We start from the raw sequence: 21,169 nt of genomic DNA on the forward strand, positions 1-21,169 counted from the left end.
AAGGCCCCGGGGGGGAGGGGCTCAGTGTGCAGGTGCATATCTGCCCAGGTATGTGCTCAGCAGACCCTCTGTGTGCATGCAAAGGCCTGCACTGTGCTTTGCTATAAGGCCCCGGGGGGGTGGAGGGGCTCAGTGTGCAGGTGCATATCTGCCCAGGTATGTGCTCAGCAGACCCTCTGTGTGCATGCAAAGGTCTGCTCTGGTCTGTGCTATAAGGCCCGGGGGCTGGGGGGGAGGGGCTCTGTGTGCAAGTGCATATCTGCCCAGGTATGTGCTCAGCAGACCAGACCCTCTGTGTGCATGCAAAGGCCTGCACTGTGCTGTGCTATAAGGCCCCGGGAGGGAGGGGCTCAGTGTGCAGGTGCATATCTGCCCAGGTATGTGCTTAGCAGACCCTCTGTATGCATGCAAAGGCCTGCACTGTGCTGTGCTATAAGGCCCCGGGGGGAGGAGGGGCTCAGTGTGCAGGTGCATATCTGCCCAGGTATGTGCTCAGCAGACCCTCTGTGTGCATGCAAAGGCCTGCACTGTGCTGTGCTATAAGGCCCGGGGGCAGGGGGGGAGGGGCTCTGTGTGCAGGTGCATATCTGCCCAGGTATGTGCTCAGCAGACCCTCTGTGTGTATGCAAAGGCCTGCACTGTGCTGTGCTATAAGGCCCCGGGGGGGGAGGGGCTCAGTGTGCAGGTGCATATCTGCCTAGGTATGTGCTCAGCAGTCCCTCTGTGTGCATGCAAAGGCCTGCACTGTGCTGTGCTATAAGGCCCCGGGGGGGGGGGGGAGGGGCTCAGTGTGCAGGTGCATATCTGCCCAGGTATGTGCTCAGCAGACCCTCTGTGTGCATGCAAAGGCCTGCACTGTGCTGTGCTATAAGGCCCCGGGGGGGGGGGGCTCAGTGTGCAGGTGCATATCTGCCCAGGTATGTGCTCAGCAGACCCTCTGCGTGCATGCAAAGGCCTGCACTGTGCTGTGCTATAAGGCCCGGGGGTAGGGGGGGAGGGGCTCAGTGTGCAGGTGCATATCTGCCCAGGTATGTGCTCAGCAGACCCTCTGTGTGCATGCAAAGGCCTGCACTGTGCTGTGCTATAAGGCCCCGGGGGGGGGAGGGGCTCAGTGTGCAGGTGCATATCTGCCCAGGTATGTGCTCAGCAGACCCTCTGTGTGCATGCAAAGGCCTGCACTGTGCTTTGCTATAAGGCCCCGGGGGGGTGGAGGGGCTCAGTGTGCAGGTGCATATCTGCCCAGGTATGTGCTCAGCAGACCCTCTGTGTGCATGCAAAGGTCTGCTCTGGTCTGTGCTATAAGGCCCGGGGGCTGGGGGGGAGGGGCTCTGTGTGCAAGTGCATATCTGCCCAGGTATGTGCTCAGCAGACCAGACCCTCTGTGTGCATGCAAAGGCCTGCACTGTGCTGTGCTATAAGGCCCCGGGGGGGAGGGGCTCAGTGTGCAGGTGCATATCTGCCCAGGTATGTGCTCAGCAGACCCTCTGTGTGCATGCAAAGGCCTGCACTGTGCTGTGCTATAAGGCCCCGGGGGGAGGAGGGGCTCAGTGTGCAGGTGCATATCTGCCCAGGTATGTGCTCAGCAGACCCTCTGTGTGCATGCAAAGGCCTGCAAAGTGCTGTGCTATAAGGCCCGGGGGTAGGGGGGGAGGGGCTCAGTGTGCAGGTGCATATCTGCCCAGGTATGTGCTCAGCAGACCCTTTGTGTGCATGCAAAGGCCTGCACTGTGCTGTGCTATAAGGCCCGGGGGTAGGGGAGGAGGGGCTCAGTGTGCAGGTGCATATCTGCCCAGGTATGTGCTCAGCAAACCCTCTGTGTGCATGCAAAGGCCTGCACTGTGCTGTGCTATAAGGCCCGGGGGTAGGGGAGGAGGGGCTCAGTGTGCAGGTGCATATCTGCCCAGGTATGTGCTCAGCAGACCCTCTGTGTGCATGCAAAGGCCTGCACTGTGCTGTGCTATAAGGCCCGGGGGTAGGGGAGGAGGGGCTCAGTGTGCAGGTGCATATCTGCCCAGGTATGTGCTCAGCAGACCCTCTGTGTGCATGCAAAGGCCTGCACTGTGCTGTGCTATAAGGCCCCGGGGGGGGGTGAGGGGTTCAGTGTGCAGGTGCATATCTGCCCAGGTATGTGCTCAGCAGACCCTCTGTGTGCATGCAAAGGCCTGCACTGTGCTGTGCTATAAGGCCCGGGGGCAGGGGGAGGAGGGGCTCAGTGTGCAGGTGCATATCTGCCCAGGTATGTGCTCAGCAGACCCTCTGTGTGCATGCAAAGGCCTGCACTGTGCTGTGCTATAAGGCCCCGGGGGGGGGGGGGGGCTCAGTGTGCAGGTGCATATCTGCCCAGGTATGTGCTCAGCAGACCCTCTGTGTGCATGCAAAGGCCTGCACTGTGCTGTGCTATAAGGCCCGGGGGTGGGGGGGAGGGGCTCAGTGTGCAGGTGCATATCTGCCCAGGTATGTGCTCAGCAGACCCTCTGTGTGCATGCAAAGGCCTGCACTGTGCTGTGCTATAAGGCCCGGGGGCAGGGGGGGGGCTCTGTGTGCAGGTGCATATCTGCCCAGGTATGTGCTCAGCAGACCCTCTGTGTGCATGCAAAGGCCTGCACTGTGCTGTGCTATAAGGCCCCGGGGGGGGGAGGGGCTCAGTGTGCAGGTGCATATCTGCCCAGGTATGTGCTCAGCAGACCCTCTGTGTGCATGCAAAGGCCTGCACTGTGCTGTGCTATAAGGCCCCGGGGGGCGGGGGGGCTCAGTGTGCAGGTGCATATCTGCCCAGGTATGTGCTCAGCAGACCCTCTGTGTGCATGCAAAGGCCTGCACTGTGCTGTGCTATAAGGCCCCGGGGGGGGGGGGCTCAGTGTGCAGGTGCATATCTGCCCAGGTATGTGCTCAGCAGACCCTCTGCGTGCATGCAAAGGCCTGCACTGTGCTGTGCTATAAGGCCCGGGGGTAGGGGGGGAGGGGCTCAGTGTGCAGGTGCATATCTGCCCAGGTATGTGCTCAGCAGACCCTCTGTGTGCATGCAAAGGCCTGCACTGTGCTGTGCTATAAGGCCCCGGGGAGGGGAGGGGCTCAGTGTGCAGGTGCATATCTGCCCAGGTATGTGCTCAGCAGACCCTCTGTGTGCATGCAAAGGCCTGCACTGTGCTTTGCTATAAGGCCCTGGGGGGGTGGAGGGGCTCAGTGTGCAGGTGCATATCTGCCCAGGTATGTGCTCAGCAGACCCTCTGTGTGCATGCAAAGGTCTGCTCTGGTCTGTGCTATAAGGCCCGGGGGCTGGGGGGGAGGGGCTCTGTGTGCAAGTGCATATCTGCCCAGGTATGTGCTCAGCAGACCAGACCCTCTGTGTGCATGCAAAGGCCTGCACTGTGCTGTGCTATAAGGCCCCGGGGGGGAGGGGCTCAGTGTGCAGGTGCATATCTGCCCAGGTATGTGCTCAGCAGACCCTCTGTGTGCATGCAAAGGCCTGCACTGTGCTGTGCTATAAGGCCCCGGGGGGAGGAGGGGCTCAGTGTGCAGGTGCATATCTGCCCAGGTATGTGCTCAGCAGACCCTCTGTGTGCATGCAAAGGCCTGCACTGTGCTGTGCTATAAGGCCCCGGGGGGGGAGGGGGAGGGGCTCTGTGTGCAGGTGCATATCTGCCCAGGTATGTGCTCAGCAGACCCTCTGTGTGTATGCAAAGGCCTGCACTGTGCTGTGCTATAAGGCCCCGGGGGGGGAGGGGCTCAGTGTGCAGGTGCATATCTGCCTAGGTATGTGCTCAGCAGTCCCTCTGTGTGCATGCAAAGGCCTGCACTGTGCTGTGCTATAAGGCCCCGGGGGGGGGGGGGAGGGGCTCAGTGTGCAGGTGCATATCTGCCCAGGTATGTGCTCAGCAGACCCTCTGTGTGCATGCAAAGGCCTGCACTGTGCTGTGCTATAAGGCCCCGGGGGGGGGGGCTCAGTGTGCAGGTGCATATCTGCCCAGGTATGTGCTCAGCAGACCCTCTGCGTGCATGCAAAGGCCTGCACTGTGCTGTGCTATAAGGCCCGGGGGTAGGGGGGGAGGGGCTCAGTGTGCAGGTGCATATCTGCCCAGGTATGTGCTCAGCAGACCCTCTGTGTGCATGCAAAGGCCTGCACTGTGCTGTGCTATAAGGCCCCGGGGGGGGGAGGGGCTCAGTGTGCAGGTGCATATCTGCCCAGGTATGTGCTCAGCAGACCCTCTGTGTGCATGCAAAGGCCTGCACTGTGCTTTGCTATAAGGCCCCGGGGGGGTGGAGGGGCTCAGTGTGCAGGTGCATATCTGCCCAGGTATGTGCTCAGCAGACCCTCTGTGTGCATGCAAAGGTCTGCTCTGGTCTGTGCTATAAGGCCCGGGGGCTGGGGGGGAGGGGCTCTGTGTGCAAGTGCATATCTGCCCAGGTATGTGCTCAGCAGACCAGACCCTCTGTGTGCATGCAAAGGCCTGCACTGTGCTGTGCTATAAGGCCCCGGGGGGGAGGGGCTCAGTGTGCAGGTGCATATCTGCCCAGGTATGTGCTCAGCAGACCCTCTGTGTGCATGCAAAGGCCTGCACTGTGCTGTGCTATAAGGCCCCGGGGGGAGGAGGGGCTCAGTGTGCAGGTGCATATCTGCCCAGGTATGTGCTCAGCAGACCCTCTGTGTGCATGCAAAGGCCTGCAAAGTGCTGTGCTATAAGGCCCGGGGGTAGGGGGGGAGGGGCTCAGTGTGCAGGTGCATATCTGCCCAGGTATGTGCTCAGCAGACCCTTTGTGTGCATGCAAAGGCCTGCACTGTGCTGTGCTATAAGGCCCGGGGGTAGGGGAGGAGGGGCTCAGTGTGCAGGTGCATATCTGCCCAGGTATGTGCTCAGCAAACCCTCTGTGTGCATGCAAAGGCCTGCACTGTGCTGTGCTATAAGGCCCGGGGGTAGGGGAGGAGGGGCTCAGTGTGCAGGTGCATATCTGCCCAGGTATGTGCTCAGCAGACCCTCTGTGTGCATGCAAAGGCCTGCACTGTGCTGTGCTATAAGGCCCGGGGGTAGGGGAGGAGGGGCTCAGTGTGCAGGTGCATATCTGCCCAGGTATGTGCTCAGCAGACCCTCTGTGTGCATGCAAAGGCCTGCACTGTGCTGTGCTATAAGGCCCCGGGGGGGGTGAGGGGTTCAGTGTGCAGGTGCATATCTGCCCAGGTATGTGCTCAGCAGACCCTCTGTGTGCATGCAAAGGCCTGCACTGTGCTGTGCTATAAGGCCCGGGGGCAGGGGGAGGAGGGGCTCAGTGTGCAGGTGCATATCTGCCCAGGTATGTGCTCAGCAGACCCTCTGTGTGCATGCAAAGGCCTGCACTGTGCTGTGCTATAAGGCCCCGGGGGTGGAGGGGCTCAGTGTGCAGGTGCATATCTGCCCAGGTATGTGCTCAGCAGACCCTCTGTGTGCATGCAAAGGCCTGCACTGTGCTGTGCTATAAGGCCCGGGGGCAGGGGGAGGAGGGGCTCAGTGTGCAGGTGCATATCTGCCCAGGTATGTGCTCAGCAGACCCTCTGTGTGCATGCAAAGGCCTGCACTGTGCTGTGCTATAAGGCCCGGGGGTAGGGGGGGAGGGGCTCAGTGTGCAGGTGCATATCTGCCCAGGTATGTGCTCAGCAGACCCTCTGTGTGCATGCAAAGGCCTGCACTGTGCTGTGCTATAAGGCCCGGGGGTAGGGGAGGAGGGGCTCAGTGTGCAGGTGCATATCTGCCCAGGTATGTGCTCAGCAGACCCTCTGTGTGCATGCAAAGGCCTGTGCTGTGCTCTGGCATGAGGCGCCAACCCGACCATCTGTGCACAGGGCTATGTCTCTACATTCACACTTACCAACATTCTGTGACGAAACATGTGTAGGATTTTTCAAGTTTCAAAAATAATACTTTGCACAACAATGACATCACATGAAATTACAAAACATACATTGATGGCACCACTGGAGCATTCTAAAATGCACAACTCATCAAACAGCACAACATGGAAAGATGTTGAAATGTTAAAAATGTATAATTCTGAATGGTAAATTAACACCGATTTCAATTATCTAACTTCACAGAAGGTAATCACACAGAGTTGTTAGGTAACGTTTGCCACTGCTCTGTAGCACAAACGTATTCCTGCAGTGCAGGATGAATATAACTCAACAACATGGAGACTGATGCCCTCCTCAGTCTGACATGCAGATACTGTGTGATGGTGGCACGCTCTGCCACTTACCTTCACTGGCGGCAAGAGTGCAGGGCGGAGTCATGTAGCTGTCACGTCAGTGGACCGATCTGAGCCCATCACTCAAATTGATCACTTACCCGCCCACTGCACAGACAGATTAATTGCCTTAGAGTCACATAAAGTACTTGCCACTGTAAAAAGCAGTAGGATCTGTCACCCAAATCTGTCTGTGGTAGGACTGCTGAAAAGGCAGTAGCCTACTGCCTAAATCTATAGGGTTGGCAAGTATGTACATTTCTGTACCATGGATGTAGCATGTGCACGGGAAAAAGGTTTGCACAGTTCTGTGTTACCAATTCAAGTGAATAGTGCTTCATTCCAACGTTGCTGAGTCAATTTACACAATCAGATCCATACTCCATAAAAGTGACTCGTGCACTTCTAGCAGTATTAACAATCCTTTTATTAAAATGGCTAATATACATTGAAATATCCGCACAACTAATTATTCGAAAAATATAAAAACATGACCTTAATATTCTTAGCATATCACTAACTAACAATTGGGTAAAAACTTAAACCATCCTCCCCTAGTAATGGAAAAATCTCTCTTAAGTAAGCCAGTAGGGCAGAGAGCAAAGGCAGCTGTTTGTCATATATTCATATTGCCCAAAAGAGTTGTGACGCTGAGATCTTTCATAGCGCTACACATCGTTCCAAATATTTGTTCCTTATCCCCTCTAGTGAATCACAATAAAAGGTCACATGTGCCAGGGTTACCATATAATTTTTTTTTTTTGCAAATCCTACAGAAACGTTGGTTGTGGTCCAAATGCATTTTTGGGCTCACCACTTCCAGAATATCGAACACATTAAAACAGAATCTCAGATCCCCATTGCTGGGCGATGGTGTCAGAAGTCTAGGCTATCTCTCACTGGAGCAGGGCAGAAGGTACGGGTGGGAGCCCAGAGGAGCAGGGCGTAAGGCAGCAGAGTGTGGCAGTGCCGCCAGGTGGGAGCCCAGAGGTGCAGGGCAGAAAGCAGTGGATTGCGGCAGAGCCGTCAGGCGGGAGCCCAGAGGAGCAGTTCAGAAGGCAGCGGAGTGCGGCAGAGCCGTCAGGCGGGAGCCTAGAGGAGCAGGGCGGAAGGCAGCGGAGTGCGGCAGAGCCGTCAGGCGGGAGTCCAGAGGAGCAGGGCGGAAGGCAGTGGATTGCGGCATAGCAGTCAGGTGAGAGCCCAGAGGAGCAGGGCAGAAGGCTGCAGCAGACTGGAGAGGGAGCTGCAAGCATCAACAGCAACAGGAATCAAAATGCTAAAAGAGGATTTCCAGGAAAGGTCAAAAACTGGCAACAGGAGCACCAGCACAAACTCCTGGTTCTGTTGAAAGTGAGCTTATAAAGGCCCTCCCAGCCAGCAGGCCAGCAGGGTGGAGCTGATTGCAGACGCTGGCAGCTGTGTTCTGTTAAGCCCAGCCCTGGCTTCAGTAGCCTGCAGCAGTAGCAGCAGTGGATTCTAATCAAGCGCTCCCCAGCTCTCTGCAGCCGAGCCGGCAGTAGCTTGGAACAGGTGAATGCAATCAGGCTCTCTGCAGCCGAGTCTGCAGTAGCTTGGAACAGGTGAAGGCAATCAGGCACTCTGCAGCCCTTAGTAGCTTTCTGCAAACAAATGCATTTAATATGCCTCCCCAGCCCTCTGCCTTTTAGACATCATACATGCCCCAGAATGCATCTGCTGGTTTAACCCAAAAGCCGGAATGGAACATGCATTTAGATTAGTCCAAAACTGCAGCGGTAAAACAAGGAAAGAAAGGCAGAGGTCCATGTAGCAGTGCTGGGTGGCAGGCGAGTAGGATCGTGACAGATGGGCAAGGGATGCTTTATTGGTGGGTTCATTAGGGGCATATATTTCGCTTATTCACTCAATGAGCAATACTTGGGGAACGTAGTCCAGTTCTCTGTAGCGTCTGGCTGCTTGATTTTCTATTTTGCCAAGTTGGGGGGCTCACAGGCTGTATTTCTGTCAGGATTTTCTTTCCATAAATGATCTTCACGATGCTTCATAAAAGAATAAGCTAACCCTACCTCTCTGTATGCCTCTATCTTAAATTTATTCCATTTAATAATAGAGCCCCAAGAACGGAGAGCTTACTCCCGTCTCACTGAAACTATGGGGAATAAAGGCAGGAATCTTAAAACAGCAAGACCTCTAAAACAGATAACCATTTCAAGGTTGTTCTATCAATTATCTCTACTCGTTATAAACGTTTTGGGATTACTTTAGCATTTATAATATTGATGATAATTGATTGCCTAGTGTATCTACCATTTTTGCCATTAATACTTTTCATTTGCGTTGAAAGGCTACATGCTTCATTCTCAATTTGTTTTTAATTAGGGCGACAGGTTGTTTACACGCAATGAAAAGCCCAAATAAACAAATTGACCAACCACTCATAACAATGAGCCGCAATAAAGACACTTTCTGTCTCTTTTAAAATTAACGACCTTTGTTTCAGATTGCTAAAAAAGCATATTCCCCAAAAAGCCCAGGCTCCTTTGCAGGCATATCGATCAGCGTCCAATAGGGTCATCTTGTCGACATATCCCAACCAACCTAAATGCAAGGGCCCTATTTAGGTGTCCTTCTGTGTACACCCCTCCCCGGGGCTCTTACACTTCAATAGGTGGATTTGCATTTCAGAGATGTACACATTAAATAGACAGGACGCCACTAGGCAGCCCTGTCTAAGTCCGGCAGAAGCGGTCAATGACTCCTCCATGTCTAACCTTACTTTAAGTGTGGCCTTACTGTGACACATTATGAAGATGTTTAAACGTCTGCCGAGAATGCCCCGAGATGCTAGTTTCTTCCATAATGTTCAAGGCGGCCACTTGCAGAATATGAAGCTTCCCTTTGCCACGTGTGCCAGATCAGCTCATACAGTGACGCACCCATATTCTTCTGAAAACTGGCCTGGAAGATACTTAGTCTCCCAGTTGAGTCTGCCCAACAGCTGCTTACTCAACATTCTCCTGAGCTACCATGCATACATCAACATTCCATCAGCATGCGTTGCTGGCCAGTGATACATAACAAGACTGACTTGCATTACTACGCCGCAGTGGAAGAAACTTAGTCTCCCAGTTAAGTCTGCTTAACAGCTGCCAGGACCTTGCTGCTAGTATCCATTAATGAGATTGCTTTTTTATCTCCCTTGGGAGAATAATAGCTTTATTCCCCGATTGGGGGGAATTTTGATTGATTGATTGATATTTTATTTCTATTGCGCTCGTACACAAGTGTTTCAGAGCACGACAAAGCAAGGGAGGGGAACAGGGGAGAACAAAACAGCGATCTTACTAGGCCCAGTGACATTGAGAAACGCGCAAGTGCATGGGAGAAGGGGGAGGGGAAAAGTGCACGGAAGGGGGGAGAAGTGGAAAGTGCGAAGAAAGGAGAAACAGATAAATAACAATAAATAAATAATAAAGGCAACAAACAGTGGTAATGCAGCCAGCAATTTGCACGTGCTAGGTTTAAGGCAGCAGACAGGGTAGGTCTGATAAGTGCAGGAAGAAAAAGGGGAGGGCTGTATGGGTACAGATACAGACCTCAGTGCAAGGGGTGGCCCGGAGGCAGTGCGGGAGGGTGGCAGGTACCTGGGCCCGAAGGACAGAGGGTGGCCAGGTGCACAGTGCCAAGAGAGAACAGATCTGCAGGGGGGAGGGGGAGGGGAGCGAAGGCAGAAGAAAAGAGGAAGGTCTTGAGGTGCTTCCGGAACCGGAGATGGTTCTCCTCAAGTTTTAGAGTGGCAGGGAGGCTGTTCCAGAGGGAGGCCCCAGCCAAAGACAGAGATCTACCCCCAGATTGTTTCTTAGAAAAATGACTGACCCTGAGGGAGTTGGAGGTAGAGGAGCGAAGAGCTCGAGAGGGGAGGTATTTGCGAAGGGATAGCTGAAGGTATTTGGACCCGGCCCCAGAAAGCCTTGTGGACAATGCAGAGGGTTTTGAATTTAATCCTTGCATCCACTGGGAGCCAGTGAAGAGATTTCAGAGCTGGAGAGATACGATCCCAGGGCTTGAGGACAAGAACAAGTCTTGCAGTCCTGTTCTGGATTAGTTGCAGAGGGCGGACAGTAGAGGCATGTAGATTTAGAAAGAGGATGTTACAATAGTCCAAGCTAGAGAGAAGCAGAGCTTGGGATACCATGAGCTTTTGGGGGAAGGAGAGGAAAGGCAGAGTACCCCTGAGGAGGTGCAATAGGAAGTCTGACTTTTTAGAGACATCAGAGATGTGGGCAGAGACGGAAAGTGCAGACTCAAGGATGAACCCAAGGTTCTTAGCCTCGCAGGTGGGGGTAGGAGGAGGGCCAAGGGAGGCCGGCCAGAGAGTGAGGGGAAATAATGGTGAAGGTGTGCCGATGAGGAGGATCTCTGTCTTGCTGGCATTCAGACAAAGATCATTGCCGGCACACCAAATCTTGAATGGCAGTTAGGCAATCAGAGATGAGAGAGGGAGAGGAGGTGGCAGAGGGCAGCCTGAAAATGAGTTGAGTGTCGTCAGCGTAGCACTGGAAATCTGAGCAGAAAATGGCAATGCAGTGGGCGAGAATTGCCAGGTATTGGTTGAAAAGCCAGGGCGGGAGGTTAGACCCCTGGGGAACACCACAGGTAGAGAGGAAGATAAATGAAAGGAAGGATCCAAGTTGGACCTGGGAGGGTCGATCTGAGAGGAAAGAGGTGAGCCAGGCCAGAGCCTGATCAGTGATACCCAGGTTTTCACAGAGACGATTGAGCAGGATGGTATAGTTGACCGTGTCAAAGCCAGAAGAGAGATTTAGGAGGATGAGGACAGAGGGAATGTTAGAGTCAAGGTTGGAGAGCAGATCTTCACGGATGTTCAGGAGAGCAGTTTCCGTGCTTCTGGCAGCTCTGAAGCCAGACTGGTGGTCATGGAGACAGCCAACAGAATTGGAATGAAGGTTAAGCTGATACAAATAATATATCTATTATTTGTTGAAATAACATTGTAATGTCGCCACATAAATTTACGTCTGTCTTAAAGACTGCGTTTGATAGAACATCCAACTGCACGGCCTGAAAGTGTTTCAATTACTGAACATAAGTTCAAGATCTTCAAAGTTAAAATTAATTGACCGTAGTTGCTTTTCCCTTAAAACTATAAAGCCAGTTGCATCGTTAAGTTTTGCAGTTAGGTTGTCTTCAGTATTGGTTAGTGCCTGAGGGATCTCGTACTTCGCAAAAGATGGTTCTCCCTCTCCCTCTCTTCCCCCCCTGCCCCCCTGTCTTCCTCTTCCCCCTCTACCCCTGCCCTCTTTTACTCCATTGCAACAGTCTTTGTGATGGACCCTTCTGGATATTGGGTCATCAGCTCACTGGTCTCAAGCTGTTCAGAGTGTTGCTTTTTCTTGTGATAGGTGCTGGGTTGATGTCCACTGGGAAGCTGTTGTTTTACGTCTATGGCTCGCTTAACGCGTTAGTCTGGCAATTAGTTCTGGTCCAGGTAGTTCTGAAAAGAAACAGAGAGAAGTCTGGCCAGAATGGAGGGTGCATGGCGATGGGTGATCGAAAGTGGTACCTGGCATCACATTTAAGGCATGCTGAAGGTGGATTTCATGATCAGGAACCCGCTAACGCTCTCACCTATTCTGGGGTAGGACGGGCTCCGGAGTTCGTCCTCTCAGGCAGAGCAGGATCCTCATTCCGCCCTGACAGAATGAAACCTCTGGCCCCACTAACACTAGACAGATCTTCAATAAAGGTTGGTGAGGAATGTGGACGGCTGTAGACGGTAGAAATAGCAAAACCATTATGTGTAGAGGAGTACTATTCCAATATAGAAAATAACATTATTATAGCAAGCGTAGCGGGGTGAGCTAGGGAGGATGGGGAGAATGCTAGAGGAGCTCCCCTTTTGGCAAGTACTTGAAGTTTACGCTGTGCTTTGTAGAGACCCACAGATGGATTGACTTTGATTGTGATGGGCAGCGCGTACCAGTGGAGTGGGGAAAGTAGGTGGGAAGAGCGGAAGTGAGAGGAGGCACAGATTGATTGACTTTGATTGTGATGGGCAGCGGGTACCAGTGTAGTGGGGAAAGTAGGGGGAAAGAGCGGAAGCGAGAGGAGGAACAGATGGATTGACTTTGATTGTGATGGGCAGCGGGTGCCAGTGGAGTGGGGAAAGTAGAGGGAAAGAGCGGAAGCAAGAGGAGATACGGATGGATTGACTTTGATTGTGATGGGCAGCGGGTACCAGTGTAGTGGGGAAAGTAGGGGGAAAGAGCGGAAGCGAGAGGAGGAACAGATGGATTGACTTTGATTGTGATGGGCAGCGGGTGCCAGTGGAGTGGGGAAAGTAGAGGGAAAGAGCGGAAGCAAGAGGAGATACGGATGGATTGACTTTGATTGTGATGGGTAGCGGGTACCAGTGGAGTGGGGAAAGTAGGGAGAGAGAGCAGAAGCAAGGGGAGGCACAGATGGATTGACTTTGATTGTGATGGGCAGCGGGTACCAGTGGAGCGGGGAAAGTAGGGGGAAAGAGCGGAAGCGAGAGTAGGCACAGATGGATTGACTTTGATTGTGATGGGCCGCTTACCAGGGTTTATAGTGAAAGGGTCGAATACATTGTTTTGAAATGCAATAGTTTTGAAACAAAAGGACCAAAAAAAAGAAATTCAAATGCACATTTTTTCTTTATGGAGGGCCCCCCCCCAAACCCCTGTTTTTTGGGGAAAAAACTGTATTTTTTCCTATATGAAAGCCAAAAAAAATACATTCAAAAAAAGGCTTTCGAATTTCTTTTTTTCTCGATCCTTTTTTTCAAAACTATTGCATTTCGAAACAATGTATTCGAAACTTTGACTGGACATCGCGTACCAGTGGAGTGGGGAAAGTAGGGGCAAAGAGTGGAAGCAAGAGGAGGTTTAGATGGATTGACTTTGATTGTGATGGGCAGTGCGTACCAGCGGAGTGGGGAAAGTAGGGAGAAAGAGCGGAAGCGAGAGGAGGCACAGATGTGCCATGGGACAGCAAGGTTTAGTCTGGTGGAAGGAAATGATTGATAAATATCAGACTACTCAAGAGAAAGCACATTGACAGCTTAACTTGAGAATAGAACAGTTATACATGGAGAGCCAACACTAATGAGATCAGAAGTGGGGTAGGATCTGGGTAGGAGCGTGGGTAGTGAAGTTGAGGACTTTGTCTAAAGGGAGAAACGAGGAGAAAGGAAGGCCGAGGAGTATTGATGACACACTTGCTGTTGATGAGTTCCTGTGTTTACCAAGATGTGGAGGGCTTACGTTTGTTGAATTAAAGGATTCGGGGGTGCATGGGTTCAGGTGATCTCAGTTGCAATGCGGTTCAGTGCCCTGAGCTGTGCATTGACGTTCTTCAAGGGGTTGAATGTTGAGGCCAAGGTGAAGAGATTGCATCTATTGGAAGGTTCTAGAAAGAGTGATGGGGATAGGTGGTTAGTGCAGCAGGATGGGAATGGCTGCATGGTCTGTCCAGTGGGAATGGTCTGCACCTCAGGAGCAGCAGTGAGGGGATAGGCTCCGCCCCATGGAAATACAAGGTGCTGAGGATTGACCTGACACAGCCCTGGGAAATAACCAGAGTGCTATTTGGGGGTCTCTATATTTATTCATATTCATGTATGTATATGCAGTGTGAGCAGTGTTTGTAGGGGTAAGGGGAAGCTTAGAGCTAAGTAAGGCATTGACAGGAGGGTGGCTGTGGGACCTTTAAGGGGGCAGTTTGGGAGGGGTGGCCACCGGGAGGGTTGCGCTTCCTTAGAGCTACCCCCAGCTCAGAATAAACGGGTGCGATAGGGAGGAAAAGAAGTCCTTTGTTGCACGTCCACCACAAGGGGCTCTCTTTGTGACCCCTTCGACAGTGCAGTGGGTGGCTCGCTCAGAGTTTTCATGCAGGAGGATCGTGTTAGGTTTAGAATGGTAATAATGGGGGAGGGTGTACATTGGACATAGCAGTATGCAGTGAGTTATTGTGTCTCTTTATAGAGTTGCACAGTTGGGGATACAGCATACATTTGATGATTCTAGTGTGGAGAGTTGAGTGGGCTGAAGTGAGATAGAGATGAGAGGTGAGGGTGTTGGCAGTTGGCGAGGAAAGCTGAGGATGTGGGAGTGATGGAAGAGTTGTTTAATTATCGTGTATTGATGGGATTTTGGTTGAGAAGTAGGAGGTCAATTCAGCTTTAAGGTGGGATGTAGCAGGTTCTAGGAAGCGATAGACGAGCCTGGAAGGACATGGAGTGGAAAGAAGAGAAGCGGTTGGTGAATAAGGATGATTTGGCAGCATCAAGGATAGTAAGTCTTTGGATGCCACAAGGAGAGTGGGGGAAGGGGAGGGGTTGATTTTTGCACCATTGGTGTAGGTGCATGGATGCCCTTAGCTAATGAATGGCTTAGTTTGTCCATGGCTGAGAGCGATAAAGGATAAAGGAGCGTGCATGGGACTTATAGCTAAATGTAAGACGGTTTTATTTTGTTTTACCGACATGTGCTTTTTCAAAAGAACACATTTTTGAAGAAACTATTTATTTTACATTCAGGGGTCCCCCCGAGCCTCCAAACCCTCTATTCCCTATATTATTAACCATATCCCCAGCCTCCTCCCCACCCCTTTTAGCCCCTTAACCCCTCTTTATTTCTATGAGTTTTTTCAAGGTAAATATTTCATTAACAATTACATCGAAAAAACACCTGGCAATGAACAATGTGATACCATGTAACAAATGGCCCAAAAATTACACCAACTCTTAAGAAGTTTCAAGGGTTTATATTGCAAAAGATCCATCTACGGGCCGTCACCCTCTCTCGCCTCGTCCCATGAGCTTCCTCCACCCAAGACAAGATATCGCTAATCCCCCAATATGGTCAATACAGATCAGTAATTCCTACTATCTAAAGTCTGACTGCTTGGGGTGAGGCATACAGTCAACAGCCTTATCTAGCTGACTCACTCAGGAGTCTTCCAGGTGGATCCTTTCTGGTGTCCCCCAACAACTGCAGTGGTCTTTAAACCAGAATTTGGTGTGTTCCAACCACCCAGGCGTCCCTCTTCTCACTGACACACTCTAGCGTTCCTCACCCTGATGTTCTTACCTTCCTTTCCCTTCTCTTCCTTCTACTCTCTGTTTCTCTTCCATCTCTCTCCTCTGTCCCTCTGATATATTCTGTCCCACATCTACTCTTTCCCCTTACCCTCTGCTCTACTCTCCACCACTACTTCTCTTAACTACTCCCCACTCTACACTATGCACCAGCCCTCCTCAAACACCCACCTTGCTTTCAGTCTCTCGTTCATCTTTCCCTCTGTGATGGGTCTCAAGTGATCATCCCAAAAACCCTGACCATGGCCTCTTTTCATGTAGCCAGGGAAAAGCAGCCGCTACCTGATCCTGACCCTGGGGGTGGTATTATGCGGGAGGATCACATGGGAGGGGACTCGGGTCAGGGAGAATGGGCGACCACTTTAGGGAATTTCCCTGATGATCCTACAGTCTTAATGGCTTATTGTGAAACTGATAATTTTGATGTAAAAGCAAATAAGAATATTGTAGATGCCAAGTCCCACAATGCTCTTAGTTCTGAGATGAGGAAAAGGTAGTAAACTGTTGTGAGCAGTCTAGTTGTTTTAATGACCAACACCAAAGCAGGACTTTTAAACATAATTCCTTTCAGGTGTGGGTGAGGAAGAAGCAGTAGGGAGAAGCCGAAGCTGAAGTTGCCGTTGTGGCAGCAGCAGCACGCCGTGCAGAAGACGTGGCAGATGCCAGGTCTTCTTGGCTATGCAGAGGACGCGCAGCGGGATGCAGTATTGAAGCCAGCCACCCAGTGAGAGAGTGGAGCTTTCTAATACCGGAGCAGCTCAAGGTGTGTAGATTGTCAGTAGAGAGTTTTCAGAGCTACGAAAGCTTCATTGAAGGTCAGCACGACTGGCGGCAGACCGCCAGGCGCTGTCAGACACAGAATAGGTCCCAAAGAGCAAAGCAGCCATACCAGTGAGTCAGAAGGAGATGCAAGGGCATACCTGTGAGTTGGCCTGAAGCAGGCGAAACCGGGGCGCTCTGAATGAGACCACTAGGTAGTAATACATCTTTTGAATACCGAACAATTGAATTTAAGCAAACTGGGCGCAACTCTCCTACTGAGGGATTCCTAATAGGGGAATATTGTAACCCGCATTGCCAAAGCCAAAGAAAAGTGATGATAAAGCAAAGTGGACACAACACTCCTTATGAGAGATTCCAAATAGGGAAACTTTGTAACCCACATTGCCAAGGCCAGACAAGACTGAGAGTGATAACAAGGCAATTCGGATATAATACAGAAAAAGATGTCCAGAGGCAGAAAGTTGTAAACCACATTGCCACCAAGACTGCAGGAGCAAAACCCACCTTGTAAACGGAATCAAGGGGGAGAGAACTTTAACCTGCATTGCTTGAGGCAAGCAGACCAACAGGAGGTTGTGGAAGCAAATGTAAGCATATTGTGTTAGAAGTCAAAAGCCTGACGAGAGAAGCCGCTGTTAGTTTAAATCTCCCCATTGATGATTCTAGTGTGGAGAGTTTGCAACAAGCCTTGCTACAGAGTACAAATTATAGTAGGAGTTTTATCCCGGCAAGTGAGTGAACCAGGAAAGGAGGAAAGGGACACATTGTAGTTAGTTCTGGCAGGTGAGTATACCAGAAAGAAGATTTAAAGTACTGTGGTTGTGGTAAAAGGTTGTGGTAGAAAAGAAGTGTCAATTACATAATCTTGTTTTTGATGAACTGTTGCAGAACTGAAGGTGATTGTTGAACCATCCTGACTAAAGTATTTCTTTTGAATTAACCATACAGACTAAAGTGTTACTTTTAAAGAAGAAGTATGATGGGCTAACAAGTGACTGGCTTTTGGAGAAAAGGAAGATTTGCATTTGATTTTTGAATTGATATTTTGTGAAAAAGACTTTTGGTTGTAGAAACATTAACAGTTGTATTGAAGTGTGCAAACCTTTGGAAGTGGGAATGACTTTCTCTCACCAATCAATTCCTCGCCTTCAATACTCTCTCCACTATTCTCTTCCATGCCCCTGGTCACTGCCCTTCCACTACCTCTCTGTTGGGGTGCCTCCTCGCCCCTTTGCCTCTCCCGAACAGCCCACACTCCCCAGTTCTTACTGTTGCTTCTTATCCTCCTCTGCCCCTTTCCATTGGCTCTGGTGCCCAGCGGGTTTCCAAAGTCATTCTCTGCCTTGCTGTCCACCAGGGGTTTGGGTTTCAGAGATGGGAAGCCATAAAGCACCCTTTAGGCCCCTCCCCATTTTCAAACACGGGTCTACCATTGTTTTGCAAGGGTGGCCCTCTACAACCAATGCCATTTCTTTGAGTTTTTGTTGCATAGCAGACGAGCCTCCTGATGACCTCCTGATTGTCGATCTGCTGAAATCAATGTTCCTGCGGCTTCCCCACTGGTGGGTTGCATGTTCCATCCTCCACTGCAATTATTCCTGGATTTGGTAGGCAGGTATAGGATGATTAAAATGGTTGCTTCCCACTTGGGCAACAGAGAGTGGAGTCCGCCCAACTGCCTCCCTCCAGCTCTGGGGCAGGACTGGCTTCGGCAAACCCCCTGGTAGGCCTCCTGCCACAGGTTGAGAGGCATCCACACCTCCCCCTTGACGGGATCACCTCCTTGACACTGTTACATAAAGAAGGTGGCAAGAGTTTCATTCAACTCTGTGAAGGCCAGCTCAATGGAGTCAGCGTTTGTGGAGGTGAGGAGGCTGAGGGTGGGGGGCTGGCTTGGTCCAGGTTAGGGGCCATGGAGTCAGGCACATAGTTGATGGAGGGCTGCGACTGGGTCGGGTGCTAAGATGGTGAAGTCTATGATCAGATGGAGGGTGAAGGGGAGCGAGTTCCCACCAGGATGAGTTGAGAGCTCATGGAGGCTTGAAGATTGGAGTCATGTTGTAGTTGATAATCCATAGATATAATGGATGAGGGCATTGAAGTCGCCCACCATGACCAGGGACATGTTGACTGCAAAGGCCTCTAGTAGATCATGCTCTGAAAAGAAGAGATTGGGGTTCATAGGTGGGCGATATATGAGGTGGATGATGAGAAGGGTGGGTGCAAGGAGTTTGACTCCTGTGTGTTCGATGGAGAAGGGTGTTAAGTGGAAGTGGGCAAATGGGGTGGCTTCGCGATCATAAAACCCACGCCAACACCTTTTTTTGAAGAGTAAAGGAGAGTGGGAAAAGCGAGCAGTTAGTGAGTAATGCAGCGTGGCATGTTGTGTCATCGGGGAGGGACGTTTTTTGTCATGGCCGGTACAGCAAGATTCAGCTGGTGGGAGCTAAAGTCGAGGAGAGTGGGGAAAAGGTAGCAAAGTTAGTGAGTAGTGCAGCGTGGCATGTTGTGTCATGAGGGAGAGATGAGTTTCAGTGATGGCCATTACAAAGGGTGAAGCGGATGGTGGAAGAGTGGTGACGGATAACAGACAAGATGGGTAGTGCGTGAGATCCCAGGCCAACTCAGTGGCCACAGTAATTTGTAAGGCAGTCATGTAGACCACCAGATAGTAAAAACACTACTGTAAGGAAAAAAAGCTTGGTGCACCTCTTTTCAAGGAAAAAGGTGACAGAACGTCCCATAGAACCAAACTGCCACGGAGTTCAAAGCAAACACAAGGATTCCAGGGAAGACCGCGCCACTCGTGACGTGCACAAAATAGTGTTAACTCCCCACCCTCATTGGCTACCACATATAAACATATCGTCCCTTGACCAATTGGCCTCATCCTAATCTAACCCTGCCCTCTTACACGTGGTTCCCCCTATTGCATCATCTGGGTTTCCCGTTACCGGATTGGTGAGGTACCTGGAATGCCACCCTCCCCATTGGCTTAGTCACGTGGTGTGTGCCTGTTCATTGACATGAGCTCAGTGGATAACTCTAAGGTCAAATTGGCTCCTTAGAATAAAGGAGCGCCTCTCTTGATGCAAGACATGCTGGTGTCCCCACCATGCCTCCCGTTGCTGAAATACATTTGTTGGCATCACCTCTTGTTCCTTGTATCACAAATCATGGGTTGTTTTATCCCCCTCTCCCCTCCAACCCACCTTATCAGCTACCCCACCCTGAAGTCCTGCCTGGGACTTTCAAAAACTACACTAATTAGCCAAAGTCTCATGGATTTAGGTATTCTGTTTTATGGGCATCTGGCAGTTCAAATGGGATGGCCATTCGACTCTGGGTGCTAATGCCCTAAATCTTAACTGGGCGTGTTGGCAGGTCTTGACCTCTACCTTGTTTCCCATGGGTTTGTCCTTGAGACGGGCGCAGTGCTGCCCGTGCTCGGCCATTCACATTCCTTTCTGGTTCGCAGGCCTGCAGCACAATGCAATACTTTTTTTTATCTGTTCGGCCTGAAGGCCTCTATGTTCGGTTTTACTGCTGGAGCTTGGGATAGGAAGATGATTCAAACTCTGTATTGTACTTCACTGCCCTTCCAACAGTGCCTGCAGAAGGTTTATAGTCATAATATCGAAAAAATAATGTCGAATTACAAAAATGTCGGAAAAAAAATGTCGAATTCAAAAATGTCGAAAACACATACATATAATAGAAAAAGTCATTAATTCGAAAATAAAATGTCGAAAAAAAATCGAAAAACCAATGTTACAATAACTATGTAAAATGTCACACATACTAACGTTTGTTAGTATCCCAAACCCCTACCCCAACCCTCCACTCCTCCCCATCTCCCCAACACCCCCCATGGATATACCTTTAATTTTTTTTAAAAAGTATTTAATAAAACATTAATTATATAATTAATTATTAAAAAACCCCATCCCAAACCCCTACCCCAACCCCCCCTCCTCCCCATCCCCCCACTCACCATGGATATACCTTTAACCATTTAAAAAAATTATGTTTTATAAAATATAATTAATTAATTATTTATTTAAACATTAATTCGAAAAAAAATCGAAAAAAATTCGACATTTTTGTAATTCGACATTTTTATTTTCGACTAAATATTTTCGACATTTTGACTTTCGACATTATTGTATTCGACATTATGACTGGACACCCCTGCAGAATACTAGGCCTCACTTCCAATGTGGCAGTGCTTCAGTATTTCTCGTGTCTTGGACCAGGGCCTACGTCATCATCATTGTACACTTTATTAACTACTATACAACAATTTCACTCATGTCATAGAGCTGGGCCTACCTATATTTTCATGACTCTTATAAAACAACTATATTGATCATTCCACCCCCTACGGCCGGCACAATCACTTTCGCGTGCGCTAATAGACTTTCATGAGCCTGAATCACTTGGGCGGGCACAGGAGCTGGACGTGCATCCCATCAACTGTTGGTACCATGTAGGACAGCTGACTGTGCAATCAGTCTAATGCCATCCTTTTGGCATCAGTGTCGCACAATGCATGCACCGTTTTGCCATGCATCAGGGCAGTCTGCAAAGAACTTGGTGTTCTGTTTCCATGTCGGTCAAGTTTAAAAAAAAAAAAAGTAAAGCCTAACTCAATTTGCCGTGTACATAGTGTTATATTGATGCATCTAGTGTCAGCTTGTACATAGTTCAAAAGACACATGATCTTGTCATGCCTCATTACCCAGTGTGTGTTAACCAATATGCCATGCAACATGATAGAAACTCTAAAACAATGGAGCTTGTGACGCCATCAGACTCTGTGGGGAATGTGAGGTTTGCAAATAAAGAGACCGTGGGGGAGATGGGCAAAGGTCTGGGGCTGCTAATGATATGAATTGGAATAAAGAATATGAGACGGGGCTTACTGTATCCCTGCACACAATACATACCACAGCCCATGTTTTAACTAGTCACTTGCCCTTAGCGCCTCTGAGACTTACTTGGGCTCGATAATGTGCCTCAGTGCTTGCTAAAGGACCTTGCAAATGTGTG

The 21,169-nt window shown here is 50.5% G+C and overlaps 1 protein-coding gene across 3 annotated transcripts in view; it reads left to right on the forward strand.

The window, feature by feature from the left end:
• Positions 1-21,169, forward strand: part of LOC138517031 (zinc finger protein 271-like) — a 63,932-nt gene that overhangs the window by 1,702 nt on the left and 41,061 nt on the right. The gene's annotated exons all lie outside the window — the stretch shown is intronic.

The sequence above is a fragment of the Ambystoma mexicanum genome, chromosome 6q (genome assembly GCF_040938575.1).
Source record: "Ambystoma mexicanum isolate Mex_15411 chromosome 6q, UKY_AmexF1_1, whole genome shotgun sequence".
Classification (NCBI taxonomy): Eukaryota; Metazoa; Chordata; class Amphibia; order Caudata; family Ambystomatidae; genus Ambystoma; species Ambystoma mexicanum.